Source organism: Gossypium arboreum, chromosome 7 (assembly GCF_025698485.1).
Source record: "Gossypium arboreum isolate Shixiya-1 chromosome 7, ASM2569848v2, whole genome shotgun sequence".
Classification (NCBI taxonomy): domain Eukaryota; kingdom Viridiplantae; phylum Streptophyta; class Magnoliopsida; order Malvales; family Malvaceae; genus Gossypium; species Gossypium arboreum.
Genome location: NC_069076.1, coordinates 79670536 through 79689810, shown reverse-complemented (window position 1 = coordinate 79689810; position 19275 = coordinate 79670536).

The window sequence follows — 19275 nt, the reverse complement described above, 5'->3', positions numbered from 1 at the left end:
AGGGCAAAACGTAATCTAATTCCTAATACAAGGGTCTCTATAATACTTTTAACGTCTTATATCTATCTATTAATAAAATATTAAAATAATAAATAACAAATTTTAGTACTCCATTTTAAAATTAAATAAACTTAAAAGGAATAGTAAAATTTGAAAGATTTTAAATTAAAATTAAAAATAAAATAGTAGATATCCTCAAGGTTCAAATTAATTTCATTTTTTCAGAATAAGATATTACATATAACCAGCTACAGATAAACTTACATTTCTTTTATAAATAATAATAATAAGAATAATAATCAAATTGTATAATAAGAGAAATTAACATATAACCTAATAAGCTGAAGTGTCATCTTTGGTATTCTACTTTCTTCAAACCTATTCTCTCTCACTCCTTGCGTTTACTTCTCCGACTCTTTTTCTACTCTTTATCCTTGTTTACTCGTTTTATTCTCTTTTTCCTTCTCTTTATCTTTTTTCTCCACAAAATGTCTTTGCTTTTGTCTTGTCTTGGCCCCGTGATAATAGAAGGCCATGAATAATGTGGTGAGCAACTCAAAATCAATAATCGTATTTCACAAGGTAATAATGTGTTCACGAAAAATTGACAAATTTAAAACCTTGTTTACAGCCAACGTATAGTTGCCGACAAGTAATATAACAAAACATTCGTCCACGAGTATTCTTATAAATGAAACCACCATGTTGAATGTTTTGATATAACAAATAGCCTTTACATTAAATATGGTGAGTGAAGTCTGCTCTCTAGCATGATTTTAGTCTGCCCTTGTTGACACAATTTTGTTTGTTTCATTTTCTAGTGTTTTTTTTTTTTTTTTGGTTTCTTTGATTATCGGTTTCTCGATTGGTGTTTCAATAGAAGATGATTTGGCGAATCTTTGTTTTTCAAACGAGGAAGAGGATGCTTTTTAGAAGGACGTAAAAGTGATGGAATGGGATATGGACTTTTCACTGGTTGGAACTGTTTGACCAATAGCGTGGTTCACTTTCCGTCTCTTCAGTATACCATGACTGATTTATGGCACCCTATTGGAGGTATCGCTATAACTGATATAGGAGAGAAACATTATTTATTTAAGTTTTTTCATGTGGTTGATATGAACAGAGTTTTAGACAGTCTACCGTGGGTTTTAATAACCATTTGTTATTATTAAAACTAAGTAAAAATCACATTTTCGCTATCAAAATTAAAATTAAAAATTGTGAGTAATAAATAAATAGAAAATTAATTAAGCTTTTTTGAAGAAGTCATTGTTACTTAGAAATTTAAACTAAAATATTTTTTATAATTCGCCACCTTTTTAAAAATAGACTAATTTTCTTTAAAATAAATAAATATTTTAAATTGAATGTTTTATAAACTCGATAATACTAAACTATTTTAGTGGTTAATATAATCTCTCAAATTTAAGTGTAACATCTAGAATGTTACAATCCTTACAATTCAAAGAGCTTAAAACTCTTTTCTTTCTTTTCTCTTATGCATGGACGAAGGTAGAAGATGATAATATTGGTTCTTAGTTTTGTCTGTTTCTTCCCACTATCTTTTATCAATTAACTTAATTACTTTAATCAACTTATTTTTAATCAATGGTCTGTCGAAACTATTTTTAATTTTTGAAAAAAAGGGGATCGATTTTAAAACAAGGTATAGAGTCGCCACCAATCTTTTTTTGTTTTGGTGTGATCGGATCATCTAATAAAATATTTTATTTTATTAAAAAAAATTAATTTTGGCCTACGAAATTCGAGAAAATAGGTTCGGGAGTTGGTTACATACGAGGAAAGATTAGCACCCTCGTTACGTCCAGAATTAGTACGAAATTGATTAAATTATGTCATTATGTCCAAGTTTTTATTTTAAAAAAAAATTGAAATATGATTCCTTTTAATACTTTTGGATAATTTGAAATGGACGTTAAAAATCTCTTGTTTCGAAGGGATATAATATCACATCCAGTACGTTAGGACATGATCTTTTAAACCCTCGAGACCATGATCAATTTCCGATTTCTAAAAGTTCATACATTTGAAAATTACAAAAAGGATATTCAATTTATTGGTCCAACGAAAAACCGAAACCCAACACGTTAGGGCACGATTTCTCGAATTTCTAAATGTTGAATATTGCCTTGTTGGGGTTTAGGAAATATGGACGAAATTAAAAGGGATATTCGATTATTTAGACAAACGAAATTGAAACCCAGCACGTTAGGGCACAATTTTTCGAATTTCCAAAAATTAAATATTGCCTTTGTTTTAAAGTTTTAGAAAATGCAGACCAAGTTTTAAAGGGGCATTTAATTATTTGGATAAACAGAAAATCGAAACCCAGCACATTAGGGCACAATTTTCGAAATTTCCAAACATCAAACATCGCCTTTGTTTCAAAGTCAGTTCAAAATTCATTAATTTGACTTGAAATAAAATGGAACAATTAATTTCAAATCGATAGGTTGAAAATTACAATGCGACAATTGTGAATGAAAGACAAAACTATAAACATGGGACAATATACATGAATGATGTATCCTACCAATGAGTAAAAATAGTATAGACGTAAAGACAAAAAGTACAAATTTACAAACATACCATAACAATGAGCTCACATCCAAACATTAATAAACAAAATAGTGAAAACTAGAAATGTAGCCAATTAAAGAAACATATTAAAATAAACTACAGCAAGTTTTCAAACACAAATAGATAAAATTAAGAAAGTAACACCAAAGACTAATTGACAACATGAAATAATAACATATAAAACAATATGAAAACCAAAACACACATGATATACAAAACAGTATGGAAACTAGGAGTCAATACCAAATAATGCAAAAACTATATGAAAAAACTTACAAATGAATAATATATCTTAGAATTTAAAAAAATTGCATATATATAAAAAATAATATATAAATAATTACTAAAAATAAATGTTATAAAAAGAAGAAATTTGAATCAATTAATGCTCAAAATATTTTAAAAGGTGATACATCTATTTGAGGTCGACAATATACATACAATAAAAAATTTAAATAACATATACAATATGAAAGGTTTTAAATAACAAAAATATAAAATAAAATATATTTTATATACATAAGGTTTTAAAATATATATATAAATTGATTTAAAAGAAATTATGTATATAAAGTAACATAGAATTAATAATATATATAGAATAAAAACTAACTTTATCATGAACTACATATGCATAATAATATATAAGAATATTTAAATAAAATATTATACAAAATTTTTAAAACAATACGATAAAAAGCTTTAAAATAAATATTTTATAAAAATACGGGTAAAAACTATTATGATAACTCAAAAGATATATACATTCATATATAAAAAATAAGTATTAAGTGAATCTAAAAATAATGAATTATACATATCAAAAGGACTCAATTAAAATAAAATTAAACTAAAAGGATACTTAATAAATAAAATAAACTATGAAATTAGAAGGACTAAAGCGCAATGCGCGCGAATGTACAGGGACCAAAACTGGAAATATACCAGATCCCAAAACTTTGTTTTTAGGCACGGATTAAATTGCAATAACACGTAAATCTCAAGGAAAAATTAAAAAAAAAACAAATAGGATGCACAGAGGGCCCAATCAGATACCAGCGCGAAATAGAGGGATCAAACGCTCAAATAACCCTCAAAGACCAAACTTGCGGATCCCAGCCATGCACGGGTCGAGTCATCGGGTCGCGACTCTTAAACGGTGCCATTTTGAAGCCATTGGAATTGGCTTAAAACGACTTCGTTTCCTACGTTTTATAAAAAACAAAATTAAAAGAAACCCTAAACTAATACTTAGCCATTTGAAAAAAAAAACAAAACAAACTTAAAACCTTTCCCCCCTCTCATTCGGTCCGCCGTTCAACCACCATTCCACCACCATAATCGGTGGATGATGGCGCGCAATGGCGTTCTATCGCCTCCCGTTTAGAACCAAGCCTCAAAGGCCGTCGATTTCAGCCCCAAAATCCTATCTCAAACTTCGATTTCAATGAAGGAGATGAGGACTCCAATGGCTCATATGTGAAGGTAAGCCCTCTCCTTTTCACTTTTTATTCTCATACGAAAGAACCCTTAAGCAGGAACAAAGAAAAAAATCGAAACACGAGCAAATGAAATTTGAAATAACCTTCTATTTCTTGGTTGCTTTTGTGTTTTTGTATTCAATATGCGTAAAAAAAATACAATGAAGAAGTTCTTGGCTTTATAGCCAATATAGTAGCCCAAATTTGACCGAGCTGAAAACTGAATAAAAGAATTAAATAAATAAGTATTTATTTATTTAAAATGTCCATTAAAAAGTCCTTTTACAAAGTCCCAATTGAAAGCTCATATACATAGCCCAAACTGAGTATTGTTTATGGCCCATTTACAAGAAATACTGGTAGCCCACATGCGAAACTGTTAACCCAATACCCAAAATCCCCAGCAAACCCGTTACACCCTCAGCCTAAACCTACCCTTGACCCAACTCGGTAAAGCCCAAGGGGCCCAAATGATTAACTGGATTAGGAAACCCTAGAGTTTCCAGGAACCTTAGGCGCCGCAATGAAAGTCTGTAAGCTTCGGGCACTCTAAGCGACGCGACCTTTCATCTCGCACAAATTCAATGGCCCAATCGCCGCCACCAAGTGCGTCGTGATCAGACGTCGTGCCACCATCGACGCGCAAGTCACACCAGAATCCAACGTTGGCTCCATCAGCGCGCAGACATCATTGATCGAGCGAGATTCTCGTGGATTACCTGCGAACAAAAGAGGAAACAACGACAGAAAGCCAAGGCAAACATGGAAAGAAATCTTTGATTTCTTTCCTAAACCATAATAGTCTAAGGCTATAAAGCCTTTCTTCAAATCTGTAAAAAGGGGGTACTTACGATACACACATACAGAGAGAAAAATACTACAAAGATTGTACATCAAATATTTTGCAATAATATACCAGAGATATTTCACAAGAAACAAAGGTTATTTTTTTTTCATCTCATATTTCGTTTCTTCTTTCTTTTCTTAGACGAATATACAAACTGTTTTTTTTTTAAAAACTAGTAACATTCACAAGAAAAGAAGTTACCTGTGGAAGGATGAAGGTTTTAAAACCCTCAGACCACCGCGTACAACGGCGCGTGTGGAGGCACTACATTGTAGTCAGAGACCGAAGGCCAGACTACCCTTTCTCTCCTTTTCAGAGAATTTTCAAGTTTTTTTTTTTAAAGTGGGGTACTAAAATGAATTTTGGGTTAAGGTTTTAACATTTATAGTCCTACGAAAACGGTGTCGTTTTGGCTTAATAAACACTAAAACGGCATCGTTTCAACAGAGAGGATCCGCGTGTTGACCCGATTACCCGGGGAGGATCCGCGTGTTTTTGTGAATTGGGTAAATTGCCCAATTGATCCTTCCTTCTTTTTAATATTTACAATTTCATTTTATGTTTATTCAAATTGGCCCTAACTTCTTACATTTAATTCAATTTAGTCCCAATGGCCAGCAGAATTTATTCTGGGAAACGACGTCGTTTCTTAGGATTAGGGCTAATTGCTCAATGAGTCCTCTGAATTTAACGCGTGTTTCAAATCAGGCCCAGAATTTTTTATTATTTTGCAAATTAGCCTTAGATTTTCTAATTAAATTCAATTTTAATCCTTTTATATTTTAATTTACTTTAAATACCTTATATATTTTTATAAATATTAGTTATATATTATTGTTATTATCCAATACATTATTTTATCATATATTTTATCTATAAATTATATTATATTATATATTTTATTTTATATATATTTTTATATATTTTTATAAAATTGTATTACTATTTACTAAATTTGTAAGTGCCAAATAAATTAAAAATATTAATAAATAATAGTATATTATCCTTATTTATAATAATATTCATATTCCGTTTATATATATTACACCTTTTCTTTATATTTTATATATGTATATTATTTATTTTATAAAATTCTTATTAAAATTACTCATATCCTATTTTTTTATAATATACGTATACCATATTATATTTCGTTATAATTATTTATGATTTTTTATTACATACTATATTTTATTATTTAATATTCCTTATAATATCTATCTTTCTTATATTTTTATATATTATTTTATTTTTATCTTTTTACTATTTATTTTACTATATTTTACATGCAAATTACTTATTATATTTTTATTATTTTATATTATATTTCCTTATATTTTATTCATATTATATTATTATATATAACTTATTTTAAACATTTTTAAATTTATATTTTAGGTATTTTTATCAATAATTAGCACTTTATTTTATATTTTGATATATATATTGAACCCTTTTTATATTATGTCAATATATTAGATGTTAGTCTCATAATTTTATTAAATGATTGAATGCTTGACATATTATTATTTTTATTGTATTTTTTTTTTTTTATATATATGTGTCAAATTGTATATCATGCATCATTTTTATTATTAATATGTTTAAATATATGTTGAATTACTGTTTATGTGTTTTTACCTATTCTTCTCAAATATATATCGTGTTTTATGTATACTTTACTTATTTAAAATTTGATATGTTTCTTATATGTATATGTTAGTTAATGTATGATATTCATCTTTGTTGTGCTTTTACTATAACATGTTATCCGTATGTTATGATAATATGCTCCTTCATGCATCGATCTTAAAAAACGAGACTCTAAAGTTTTCAAAAAATAAAGGTAATGCTTGGTGTTTGGAAATTTTGAGAAAAGTAGTGCCCTAACTTACTGGGTTGCAACTTTTCTCATTGAGTTCGAATAGTTAAGCACCCTTCTAAGTTTTTAAGGTTTTTTAAAAGTGTAAGCAACTGTCTCGGAATTTCAAGGCGTTGTGTCCTAACTTACTGGATATGGCGTTTTGTTGTTTCAAGATATAAAGGCTAACTTAGTGTCAAATATTTTAAAAATATTGTGTCCTAACTTATTAGATGTAATATTTTGATTCATTTGATACAAGTGAACCCTAATTTTCAAAATAAAAAATATTAAAAGAGGATTGCATCTTAAAACTTTCAAATTTCCGACATTAAAGACACTTGATAATCAATTAGGTACCAATTTTTGGGCGTTATGAGGGTGCTAACCCTTCCTCGTACGTAACCGACTCCCGAATCCGTTTTCTCGACTTTCGTAGACCAAAATTAATGTTTTAAAACAAAACATTTTATAAGGTGATCCAATCACACCTAAAATGATTGGTGGCGACTCCCATTTTCGTCTTTCTTAAAGTCGATTCTCATTTTCCAAAACTCGATTTAAAAATGGTTTCGACAGCTTGGCGACTCCTCTGGGAAGTAATAAGAGAGTCAAGCCGTGTAATTAATTATCTCTTATCTTAATGTCGGAAATTAAAAATTTTAAAATTTAATCCTCTTTGCATTACGTATGTTTGTATTATTACATGTGTTGCTATATTCTGATACGCATTGCATTTGCATGACCGTTGTGGTCACACCCTTAAGTGGGAGTGAGAAGCTACTCCTTCGTGAGGTTGTCGCTTCCGTGCAGGATAGTGGATCACTTTCGGGATACATCCGTACCTGTGGTTTCGTGAGATTTTCATCTCCGTGTAGCCATAGGGAAATGTATTCCCTTGAACTGAACTCGATTCAAATGAGCCTATAATGGGTGAGAATCGAGGAATCTACTGGTTCGAGTACCTCAAACTTTAGAAACAACCTCATATAGAAAGACCGTAAGAGCCCAACTTTGTTAGAGTTAAACTTTAGATATTACCCTTATAAACTATCGTTGAGATTTATAGATATCATGTGATACTGACTATTTCTTTTCTTTTGTTTGCATGTCATTTTGCATTTACAAAGGTATCGATTCACGGTCAGTTTCTAAGTTAGGAAGTTTTATTATGGAGAACGGACTTCTTGATAGAGTAGAGGGCAACACTAACATCCATAGATGGTCTGAGCAAACTCAACTAGAAAAGGGGGATAGTATAGCTATGGGGTATATGTCGGAGCTGTCAGACTACACTCGCATTAGTGTCACACAGAATAATCTGCAAGAGCTTAAGGAGATTTGGGATCAGTGGGGCAATGAGACTAAATAGTCATTCTACGGTAATTACGGAGATTTACCTCACTTACTTGATATTCAGATTGATGAGCACTTGTTTCGAGCTCTCACTCAGTTTTGGAACCCTTTATACAGTTGTTTTACCTTTGGGGAGGTGGATTTAGTGCCTACTGTGAAGGAGTACACCGCCTTACTTCGGTTTCCTAGATTTTAGTGTGACAGGATTTATTCTCGAGCTGCTTGTGTCCCAGCCTTTGGTAAGAAGCTGATGACCATTACGGGGATGAGTGAGCAGTGGATCATGGCTAGAATCAAGGAAAAGGGTGAGAGTAAATGCATTTCGTGGGGCTCTGAAAGAACTGATCCAGACGCATCCAGACGAGGCGAGGAGGGTAGACATTTTTGCCTTAAGCTTATACGGATTGATGGTTTTCCCTAGGGCCTTGGCGACCACGGATCTCTTCCATCGACTTAGCAAACAGGTCACTTCTGTTCCTGCAATCTTGGCAGAGACATTCAGGTCCTTGAATGCATGTAGGAGGGCCAGTGCGGGCAGGTTTGTTGGTTGTGCTCAGCTACTTTTAGCTTGGTTCTACAGTCACTTCCGATTGATAGACAAAGTGGTTTGTCGGGTCTTCTTCGAGGATTACTCACCGTTGAAATATATAGTAGCCTCATCTAGAAAAGTGGATGTACCGGAAGAGAATTGGAAAGCGCTACTTCAGAACCTTCAGTCAAAAGATGTTGAGTGGAGGGCTCCGTGGATGATTCCTGGTGAGATTCTTTACCGATGCGGCAGTTTTGATTGGGTTCCTCTGTTGGGAATTTGGGGTGCCATTGGTTATGCCCCTTTGCTTGTGTTGAGGCAGCTTGGATTGAGGCAGTTCGTACTAACAACTCATGGGCTGGCTCAAAGTGAGTTTGTGTATAGAGGAGCTAACTACAAGAGAAAAGTCACTGAGATCTCTAGTGCTTGGAATAAGACTTGTCGATTAAAAAGAGTAGTTATTAGCCCTGCTAAGACTCCGGAGTATGTTGAATAGAGAGGCAGAAGGATTAATGATAACATCCCTAAGCTAAGCGTGGAAGGAACTCGACCGATAGAGGAATATTTACAAGTGATGTCCTCGGAGTTAGAAATTATGAAGCAAGAGTTCGAGAGAAAGAACTTGGAGCTTGAAAAGAGGATAGCAAAACTTGAAGAAGAAAAGATGTACTTGAGCTTAGACGTCGACGTTCAAAGGATGGAGGTCGAGAAAGAGAGAAAAGAAAAGAGGAAGATCGAGATAATCTAAAGGAGCATTACAAAAAGGCACAAGTATCCTTGAGGAGAGCAAGAGTAGGAGAGTCTTCAGATCAGTTACAGAAAGAGGTCCAACAGGAAAAAGCTAGAGCTGAGTATTGGGAGTGGAAGTTTCAAGAGATGCAGTCGCAGAATTTGGCATTAGAGGAAGAGAATAAAGGGTTGAAGACCAAGGTAATTGAGCTTGGAAGATCCCTTCGCTGGCATCAAAACCATGATCCTACGGTCGAGTTAAAAGAGCTAAAAAGTAAGGTTGAAGATTTGGAAGTGGCATTGCATGATGGTGAACTTTGGATTGAGCAGCTCAAGGCGCGAGAAGATTATCTAAAGGGAAAGATTCATCAGTCTAGAGGACAGGTCAGAAAAAGGGATCACGTCATTGGTGAAGCCTTAGCCCAGATTCGAGAGGTTGCTGAATATGTGCAAGACTTGGCAATACGAGCTGATGTATTAAGTCTGATGTATGGATCATCGTCGGATATAGGACTAGAGTTAGCCCTTTTATTAGATAGAGTTAAAACTTTGGGCACTAAGGCGAAAGCGTATTTGTAATCCTCTTATATGTAAAGATATTCTTTTTCTAAATAAAGTTTTTTAAATGAAATTGAATCAAAATCGATACCTTTTTGTATTCATGCATTTGCATTACACCATATCATATGCATTCAAAGTTATAGAAAGACCCTAATTAGTTAAAGTTTACTTTCAGAGAGGTAGAAAAGAAAATCTGGAAATCACACATCCTTACGGCACTCGCACTAAAACTAAGAGTATGGATCAAAGGTTCAAACAATTGCAAAAGGATATGCAAGACCATTTGCAAGAACAGTTGGCCAAAATACAGAATGACATGAGAGAACAAATGCTAGAGGTTCAGAGGAATATGATAGCTGAAATGGCTCAGCTGTTAAGGGCCACTGATAAAGGAAAAGCTCCCATGGTAATCACTGAAGAGGAGAATGAGGGTCCTCCTCCGGGTTTTACTCTGCCTCATGTGCCACTGCAAACCGAAGCACCTCCTAGAAGGCCATTTGTCACTGTAAGACCTCAACATGAGCCGGTTAATACTGGAATCCCCGTGAATTTCCCATCTGGGTCGGGAAATAATTTAGGCGATAGCCCGATCAACCCTATCACTCCTGATCTAGATCTGATGGAGAAGGAAAGAATGGCAACCGAATCCTCAAAACAGTTGGAGGATCGTTACAAGTGGTTGGGGGAAAAGTTTAGGGTTTTAGAAGGCGCTGGAAATCATCATGGGATTGATGCCAAAGACGTAAGTTTGGTTCCAGACTTGGTACTTCCTCACAAATTCAAGATGCTGGAGTTTGAAAAGTACAATGGGACTACTTGCCCAGAGGCACACATAACAATGTTTTGTAGGAGAATGACTGGGTATGTGAACAATGATCAACTATTGATCTATTGTTTTCAAGATAGCTTAATAGGAGCAGCGGCTAGGTGGTACAATCAGTTGAGCCATGCAAGAATCAATTCATGGAGAGATTTTACACAAGCCTTCATGCAACAGTACAACCATGTGACTGATATGACGCCAGACAGGATCACACTTCAAAACATGGAGAAAAAGCATAATGAAAGTTTTAGGAAATACGCACAACGATGGAGGGAGATGGCAATGCAAGTACAACCACCACTATTAGAAAAGGAGACCGCCATGTTATTTATCAACACTTTGAAGGCGTCGCTCATCACTCACATGATTGGAAGCACCACGAAAAGTTTCGCGGATATAGTTATGGCAGGAGAGATGATTGAGAACGCTATAAGGGGCGGTAAAATTGAGGGGGAAACGGCTAAAAGATCAGCCCCAAGGAGAAAGGACAACGATGTGAATAACATGAATAGTACGCTGCAGTCGAACAGCAAAGTACTCGAAGATAAGAATCGGGCACAAGACAGAATTCGAAAAGGATGCAATTCACGCCTATCCTTGTGACGTATCGTGAGCTTTATCAAAGCTTATACGATGCACATGCCATTGCTCCATTTCACTTGAAACCGCTACAGCCACCGTACCCTAAATGGTATGATGTAAATACTAAATGCGAATATCATGCGGGAATACCGGGGCATTCAATTGAAAACTGCACCGGATTCAAGAAGGCCGTGGAGAGCCTTATCACGATGAGGGTTATGAAATTCGATAGTACCCCTAATGCTAAAAATCCGTTACCAGATCATGGTAATCAAGGAGTGAATGCCATTAGTGAAACCAGGGAAGAAAGAATCAAAGAAGATGTTGCTAAGGTGAAGACACCCATGAAAGTAATATGGGAGGAAATAGTGAAGAGAGGTATGTTGACCTCTGGAAAAGGTAGAGAAAGAATAGGGAACTATTGTGAATTCCATGGAGAGATGGGTTATATGATCCAAAACTGTGAAGAGTTCAAGGCCATGGTGCAAGGCCTTATGGTTAACAAAGAGCTACAGATTTTTTAGGGTAGTTCTTGCAAAAGACAAATATGTGTGCTGGAAAATGAACGACGAGGAATCAACCGACCAAGAATTATTATTTCCTTGCCGGAGAATGATGAAGTGAGGGCACAAACTGGGCCCAAGGTCGTTATCCATAAACCCAATCCTTTCCCTTACAAGGATGACAAAAGAGTGCCATGGAGCTATGACTGCAGTGGAACAGTACCTGAGGGGGAGAGCATAGCTAGTGCGTCTAGGGGCGTGCAAAATGAAGGTTCCCATACACGAAGTGGGAAGCGTTATGATGGGGGCATCAGAGTGGAGCCCATGAAAACAAAAGATGTTGACGTTGAGAAGAAAGAGGTTGAAGCACCTGTCAAGGAGCCGGTAAAAGAGGAGGAGGCTAAAGAGTTTCTAAAGTTTCTTAAGCATAGCGAGTATAGTGTGGTCGAAAGCGGTTGCGTAGAAGTAGGCGGCCAGCAGATATCAAGATATTAGCCCCTTCTTTGAGTTCTAAGGTGCATCGGGATGTATTGTTGAAGGTACTTAACGAAACATATGTCACCCACGACATATCTGTTAACAAGTTGGACCGGTTGGTGAATAACATCAGTGCTGACAATTTCATCTACTTCAATGATGATGAAATTCCATCTGGGGGCATAGGGTCAACCAAGGCCTTGCACATTACTACTTGGTGTAAGGGATACACGCTTCCAAGTGTACTCATTGATAACGGGTCTGCTTTGAACGTCCTTCCATTATCTACATTAAACAGATTACCCATTGACAGTTCACATATGAAAACGTGTCACAATGTGGTAAGAGCCTTCGATGGAACCGAAAGGAAAGTGATGGGACGAATTGACATCCCTTTGGAAATTGGGCCAAATACATATGAAGTTGATTTCTTGGTAATGGATATCAAGCCCTCCTATAATTGTTTATTGGGGAGACCATGGATACACTCGGCAGGAGCAGTGCCCTCCTCATTGCACCAAAAATTGAAGTTAGTGACAGATGGACGGTTAATAACCATCAATGTGGAGGAAGACATTATAGCAGTAGTCACTAGCAAGGCCCTTTATGTCGATGCGAATGAAGAGGCTATTAAGTGTTCTTTCGCTCTTTAGAAATCATCAATGCAACCTTCATTCTGGAAGGAAGTGAGGTGCTGGTACCCAAAATGTCTAGAGCCACAAGGATGGCCCTGCAAATGATGATGGGAAATGGACCATTGCCAGGAAAGGGACTAGGAAGGCAGTTACAAGGAGGGGTTCAAATCTCAAAATTGATTGAGAAGAAAGATCACTTTTGTTTAGGCTTCAAGCCAGACTATAAGCAGCAGAGGCAAGAGATTGAGAAGCGCCAAGAGAGAAGAAAGGCGCGTTTGAACAGAGGAGAAGTGGAGTGGGAACCGATGACATTCCCATCTATATCCAAATCCTTTAAGTCATGAGGGTTACTGGTAGAAGAAAGTCATCAGATTAATGCTGTACACAATGAGGGATTGGAGCAAGGAAGCCTCGAGGGCATTCACCCTTACGAACCGGGGAGCTCTCTAAAAAATTGGACTGCGGAGGACCTTCCTGTAGTCTTTAGGAATTTTTCAAAATAATTCTCGAAACATGTCTGTTACTCTAGGGCCTAGGAGTCATAAGATTACATTTTTGAAAATAGGCTTATGTTCATCTATTATTATTTAAATAAAACATAACTCTTATCAATTTAAACGAGTGTTGTTTCATTTTTATCAACCAATATTTCTTTAAATTTTGGCAATTCTTATTCTTTTATTCATAGCACATAAACAATCATTCTTAGATTCATTCATTCTTTGTATATTCTTTCATACCCCTACAGGTCCCTAGATATCAATGATATGAGCACTGATACTACAGCTCCTGATTTCTCTTGCGAGCAAGACATGTGTTTAGAGGAACCTCAGGATTTTGAGGATGTTCAAGATTGTGACGTACCTCTTGATCTGTTAAGAATGGTAAAGCAAGAGTAGAAACAAATCATGCCACATGAGAAAGAGGCAATAGAGAATATAGCCCTAGAGGAAGGGAAGTAGTTGAAAATTGGAACACTAATTACCGAGGATATAAGGCATGGTCTGGTTGAGTTGCTTCGAAAGTTCAAGGATATCTTCGCCTGGTCATATCAGGATATGCCCGGATTGAGTAGTGACATTGTTGTACACCGTCTTCCGATAAGACAAGATTGTAAGCCAGTTCAACAGAAGTTACGAAGAATGAGGCCATATATTGTTTTGAAAATAAAGGATGAAGTCAAGAAGCAATTCAATGCAGGATTCTTGCAAGAAGTGAAGTACTCCGAATGGGTAGCTAACATTGTACCAGTTTCTAAGAGAGATGGGAAGGTACGAATGTGTGTAGATTACAGAGATTTAAACAAAGCTAGCCCCAAAGATAATTTCCCTCTGCCAGACATAGACACTTTGGTGGACAACACAGCAGGATATTCGTTGTTCTCCTTCATGGATGGTTTCTCAGGATACAAACAGATAAAGATGCATCTTGAGGACATGGATAAAACCACATTCATAACATTGTGGGGCACTTTTTGTTACAAGGTAATGCCTTTTGGGTTGAAAAATGCAGGGGCAACGTACCAACGGGCCATGGTGAACTTGTTTTACGACATGATGCATAAGGATATTGAGGTGTATGTTGATGATATGATTGCCAAGTTGCATACAGAAAAAGAGCACATTGAGGTCTTGAGAAGATTGTTCTTGAGATTGAGAAAATTCCAGTTAAAGCTTAATCCAGCAAAGTGTACCTTTGGAGCCCAATCGGGAAAGCTATTGGGTTTTGTAGTCAATGAAAAGGAAATAGAAGTTGATTCAGACAAAGTCAAAGCAATACGAGAATTGCCTTCTCCACAAACTCAAAAAGAAGTTTGAGGATTCCTAAGAAGGTTGAATTACATGCTCGGTTCATTTCACAACTAACTGAAAAATGTGATCCTATCTTTCGCCTCCTCAGAAAGCACAATCAAGGTACTTGGGATGGGGAATGCCAGAATACTTTTGAAAAGGCCAAGCAGTATTTGTTGAATGCTTCGATATTATCTCCACCTAGCCTAGATAAACCGTTAATACTGTACTTGTCAGTGTTCAATAATTCTATGGGATGTGTGCTAGGTCAGCATGACGAGTCAGGGAAAAAAGAGAATGCAATTTATTATCTCAGTAAGAAATTCACTGACTGTGAAATGAGGTATCTATCAATTGAAAAGTTGTGCTGTGCACTGATTTAGACAACTCGGAGATTAAGATAATACATACTATACCATACCACTTGGCTCATCTCAAAGCTTGATCCATTGAAATACATGATGGAGTCAACGGCTCTAAATGGGAGAATGACGAGATGGCAAATTTTTCTTTCAGAGTTTGATATAGTCTACATAAGTCAGAAAGCTATAAAAGGAAGTGCAGTAGCAGACTTCTTGGCCAGTAGGGCTCTAGAGGATTATGAGCCATTGAACTTTGATTTTCCAAATGAGGAGTTAATGTGTGTAGCAACGACTGAAGATTCTCCTTGGAAGCTAAATTTTGATGAGGCTTCTGATGTAGTCGAAAATGGAATTGGGGCAGTCTTGGTATCCCCAAATAGCGATCATTACCCGTTCATATGCAAGTTGGACTTTGATTGGATGAACAATATGACTGAGTATGAAGCATGCATCATGGGACTTCAAGTAGCTATAAAGCGAGGTATAAAAACCCTAGAAGTATATGGAGATTCTGCATTGGTAATTTATCAGCTTAGAGATGAATTGGAGATAAGGGACCTTAAATTGATCAGTTATTGAAAGGTAGTTTTGGGGTTACTTGAGGAGTTTGATGACATCACCTTCAATTATCTTCCACGAGACCAAAATCAGATGGCAGATGCTTTAGCAACCTTGGCCTCAATGATTAAGGCGAATAAAGAGGAGGAGATGAGACCAATTCAAATGAGTGTCTACGAGGCTTCAGCTCATTGTTGCAACATTGAGAAGGAAGAAAAGGATGATAACCCTTGGTACCAGGATATATTACGATATGTAAAGATCGTAAATACCCTGAACAGGCCAATGAAAACAAAAAACGAACTTTGAGAAGGTTAGCTTGCAATTATGTCTTGGACGGGGATATCCTGTACAAGAGAAGGAAAGACCAGGTACTTTTGAGATGTTTCGATGCTGTAGAAGCTAAGATAATTTTAGAAGAAGTTCATGAAGGTGTATGTGGGACGCATGCAAATGGGTTTACGATGGTAAGACAAATCATGAGGTTTGGCTATTATTGGGCCACTATGGAAGGGGACTGTATCAACTATACCAAGAAATGCCATAAGTGTCAGATTTATGGGGACAAAATTCATGTACCACCTTCACCTTTGCATGTTATGACTTCTCCATGGCCCTTCTCCATGTGGGGAATGGATGTCATTAGACCAATATCACCGAAAGATTCGAATGGACATCGGTTTATCTTCGTGGTAATTGACTACTTTACAAAATGGGTAGAGGTCGCTTCTTATGCGAATGTTACTAAGTTAGCTGTGAGTCGATTCTTGAAGAAGGAAATCATTTGTCGGTATAGAATGCCTGAGAAGATCATATCCGACAATGCATTGAACTTAAACAATAAAACGATAGTAGAGGTTTGTGACCAGTTCAAGATCAAGCACCACAATTCTTCTCCTTATCGTATAAAAATGAATAGGGCAGTGGAGGCCGCCAACAAGAACATTAAGAAAATAGTGGGGAAGATGACTGAGACTTATAGAGATAGGCATGAGAAATTACCGTTTGCACTCCTGGCCTATCGAACATCTGTCAGAACCTATACTGGGGCAACCCCATTCTCGTTAGTTTATGGGATGGAAGCAGTGCTACCTATTGAAGTAGAAATACCTTCTCTTCGAATTTTGACGGAGATAAGGTTAGATGAAGCTGAATGGGTTCAATCCTGATATGACCAGTTGAACTTGATTGAGGAAAAGAGGCTAAGAGCCATTCGACATGGTCAGATGTATTAGAAGCGAATGATGCGAGCTTATGATAAGAAAGTTCGACCAAGAGAATTCCACGAGGGAGACCCTGTACTGAAAAAGATCCTTCCTATTCAAAAAGACTTTAGGGGGAAATGGATGCCGATTTGGGAAGGGTCGTATGTCTTGAAGAAAGCTTTCTCCGGCGGTGCATTGATCTTAACGGAAATGGATGGGAAGAGTTTACTCAATCCAGTGAATTTGGACTCAGTTAAAAAAATACTTTGTCTAAAGGAGAAGAGAATCCAATGTGAAAACCCGCAAAGGGCGCCTTGAGATTTAAAAAAATAAAAAAAATAAAAAAATGGAGAGGCCAAGGTGAAAACCCACAAAGGGGACCTTGTGACCAAAGGGGTTTTGAGTTGAAAACCCGAAAGGGCAGCTCAAATTTTGAAGAGTACACAGTGATCTTGCTATATTTGATTCAATAAAGAAAGAAGCATGTTGAATATTGGGGCATCAACAAAGTACTATTGGATCCTTTAAATACATGTTGAACTCAAGAAAGACTTCATGGAGCTGGTGTATAGACACTCAAGCGGCGATATCTTGGGCATCTAACTTTTATCTTGTTTGTTATCTTTAGATTCTATTTCTTCTTAAAGATAGGCTTTCAAATTAATTTCTTTTGTATCTTTTTGACAATTCATTCAAATCCAATTATTCTTAAAAGTTTATTCATCTTCCATTATTCTTTAAGTAAGTTGCATTGAAATAATGATAGATGAATTGAATATGTTCACAAACGGAGTTTTGCGCATTACTTTGAAATTTCTAGATAATACAAGAAGCTAAAACAGGACAATTGTTCGAGAAATTTACATAAGTAAGGAATGAAGGAACTCGAGGAATTTCTTTCTTCCAGTCCAAAAGGAAAATGGACAAAACCAACGATTCAATTCTAAGGAAAGATTATATTACAGACATCCTCAGTGGATCATAGCATTTTGAGGAAGGGTACAGGCCTACAGGCTGAGCAAGAATAATACTTTGAGAAAAGAAAAGACAAATGAAGGAATGAGTGGTGACATCTAGGATAGGGGTCATGTTCACAACATTTTGCATTATAACATGTTAAATTAGGAACATTCGACTCACTTCGATCATAGCATCCTAATCATCAGGCATAATCATTCTACAGGTTATCACAGATGACGCATCTTAATCCCCTAAGCAGTAGGGTAATAGGCCACAGCATAGTAGATCTGGCTGAAGCAAGATCCAAGATGGTTTGGCATCCTTGTGCTTACAAGGAACAAATCGAAGACATAGCTGATTTGGCTTTCACATGCTTACGATGAAGCAAATCTAAGATGATTTGGCATCTCTGTATTGTTAGAGAACAAATCAAAGTTTGGCGTCTCTATATTCGACGAAAAGCAGATACATAGCAGATCTGGCCTTCAGATGTTTATACTGAAGCAGATCCAAGATGATTTGGCATCCTTGTGTTTACAAGGAACAAATCGAAGACATAGCTGATTTGGTTTTCGCGTGCTTACGCTGAAGCAAGTCTAAGATGATTTGGCATCTCTGTATTGTCAGAGAACAAATAGAAGTTTGGCGTCTCCATATTCGACGGAGGGCAGACACATAGCAGATCTAACCTTCAGATGATTAGACTAAAGTAGATCCAAGATGGTTTGGTATCCTTGTGCTTACAAGGAACAAATTGAAGACATAGTTGATTTGGTTTTCACGTGCTTACGCTGAAGCAAATCTAAGATGATTTGGCATCTCTGTATTGTTAGAGAACAAATCGAAGTTTGGCGTCTCCATATTCGACGGAGGGAAGACACATAGCAGATCTAACCTTCAGATGATTAGACTGAAGCAGATCCAAGTTGGTTTGGTATCCTTGTGCTTACAAGGAGCAAATCGAAGACATAGCTGATTTGGTTTTCGCGTGCTTACGCTGAATCAAATCTAAGATGATTTGGCATCTCCATATTGTCAGAGAACAAATCGAAGAAGCAGATTTGGCGTCTCTGTGTTTGGCGGAGAGCAGATCGAAGATATCAACATGACAGTCATATGTTTACAAGAAACAGATTGAGGACCATCATCCGATAAGGCTCGGCAAATTTGGTCTTTCTATGAGTCTTTGCTCAATTCCTGTTACACAACAATGAGTAAAGAGGGGCAGCTGTAGTAGCCCAAATTTGACCGGGCTGAAAACTGAATAAAAGAATTAAATAAATAAGTATTTATTTATTTAAAATGTCCATTAAAAAGTCCTTTTACAAAGTCCAAATTGAAAGCTCATATACATAGCCCAAACTGAGTATTGTTTATGGCCCATTTACAAGAAATACCGGTAGCCCACATAC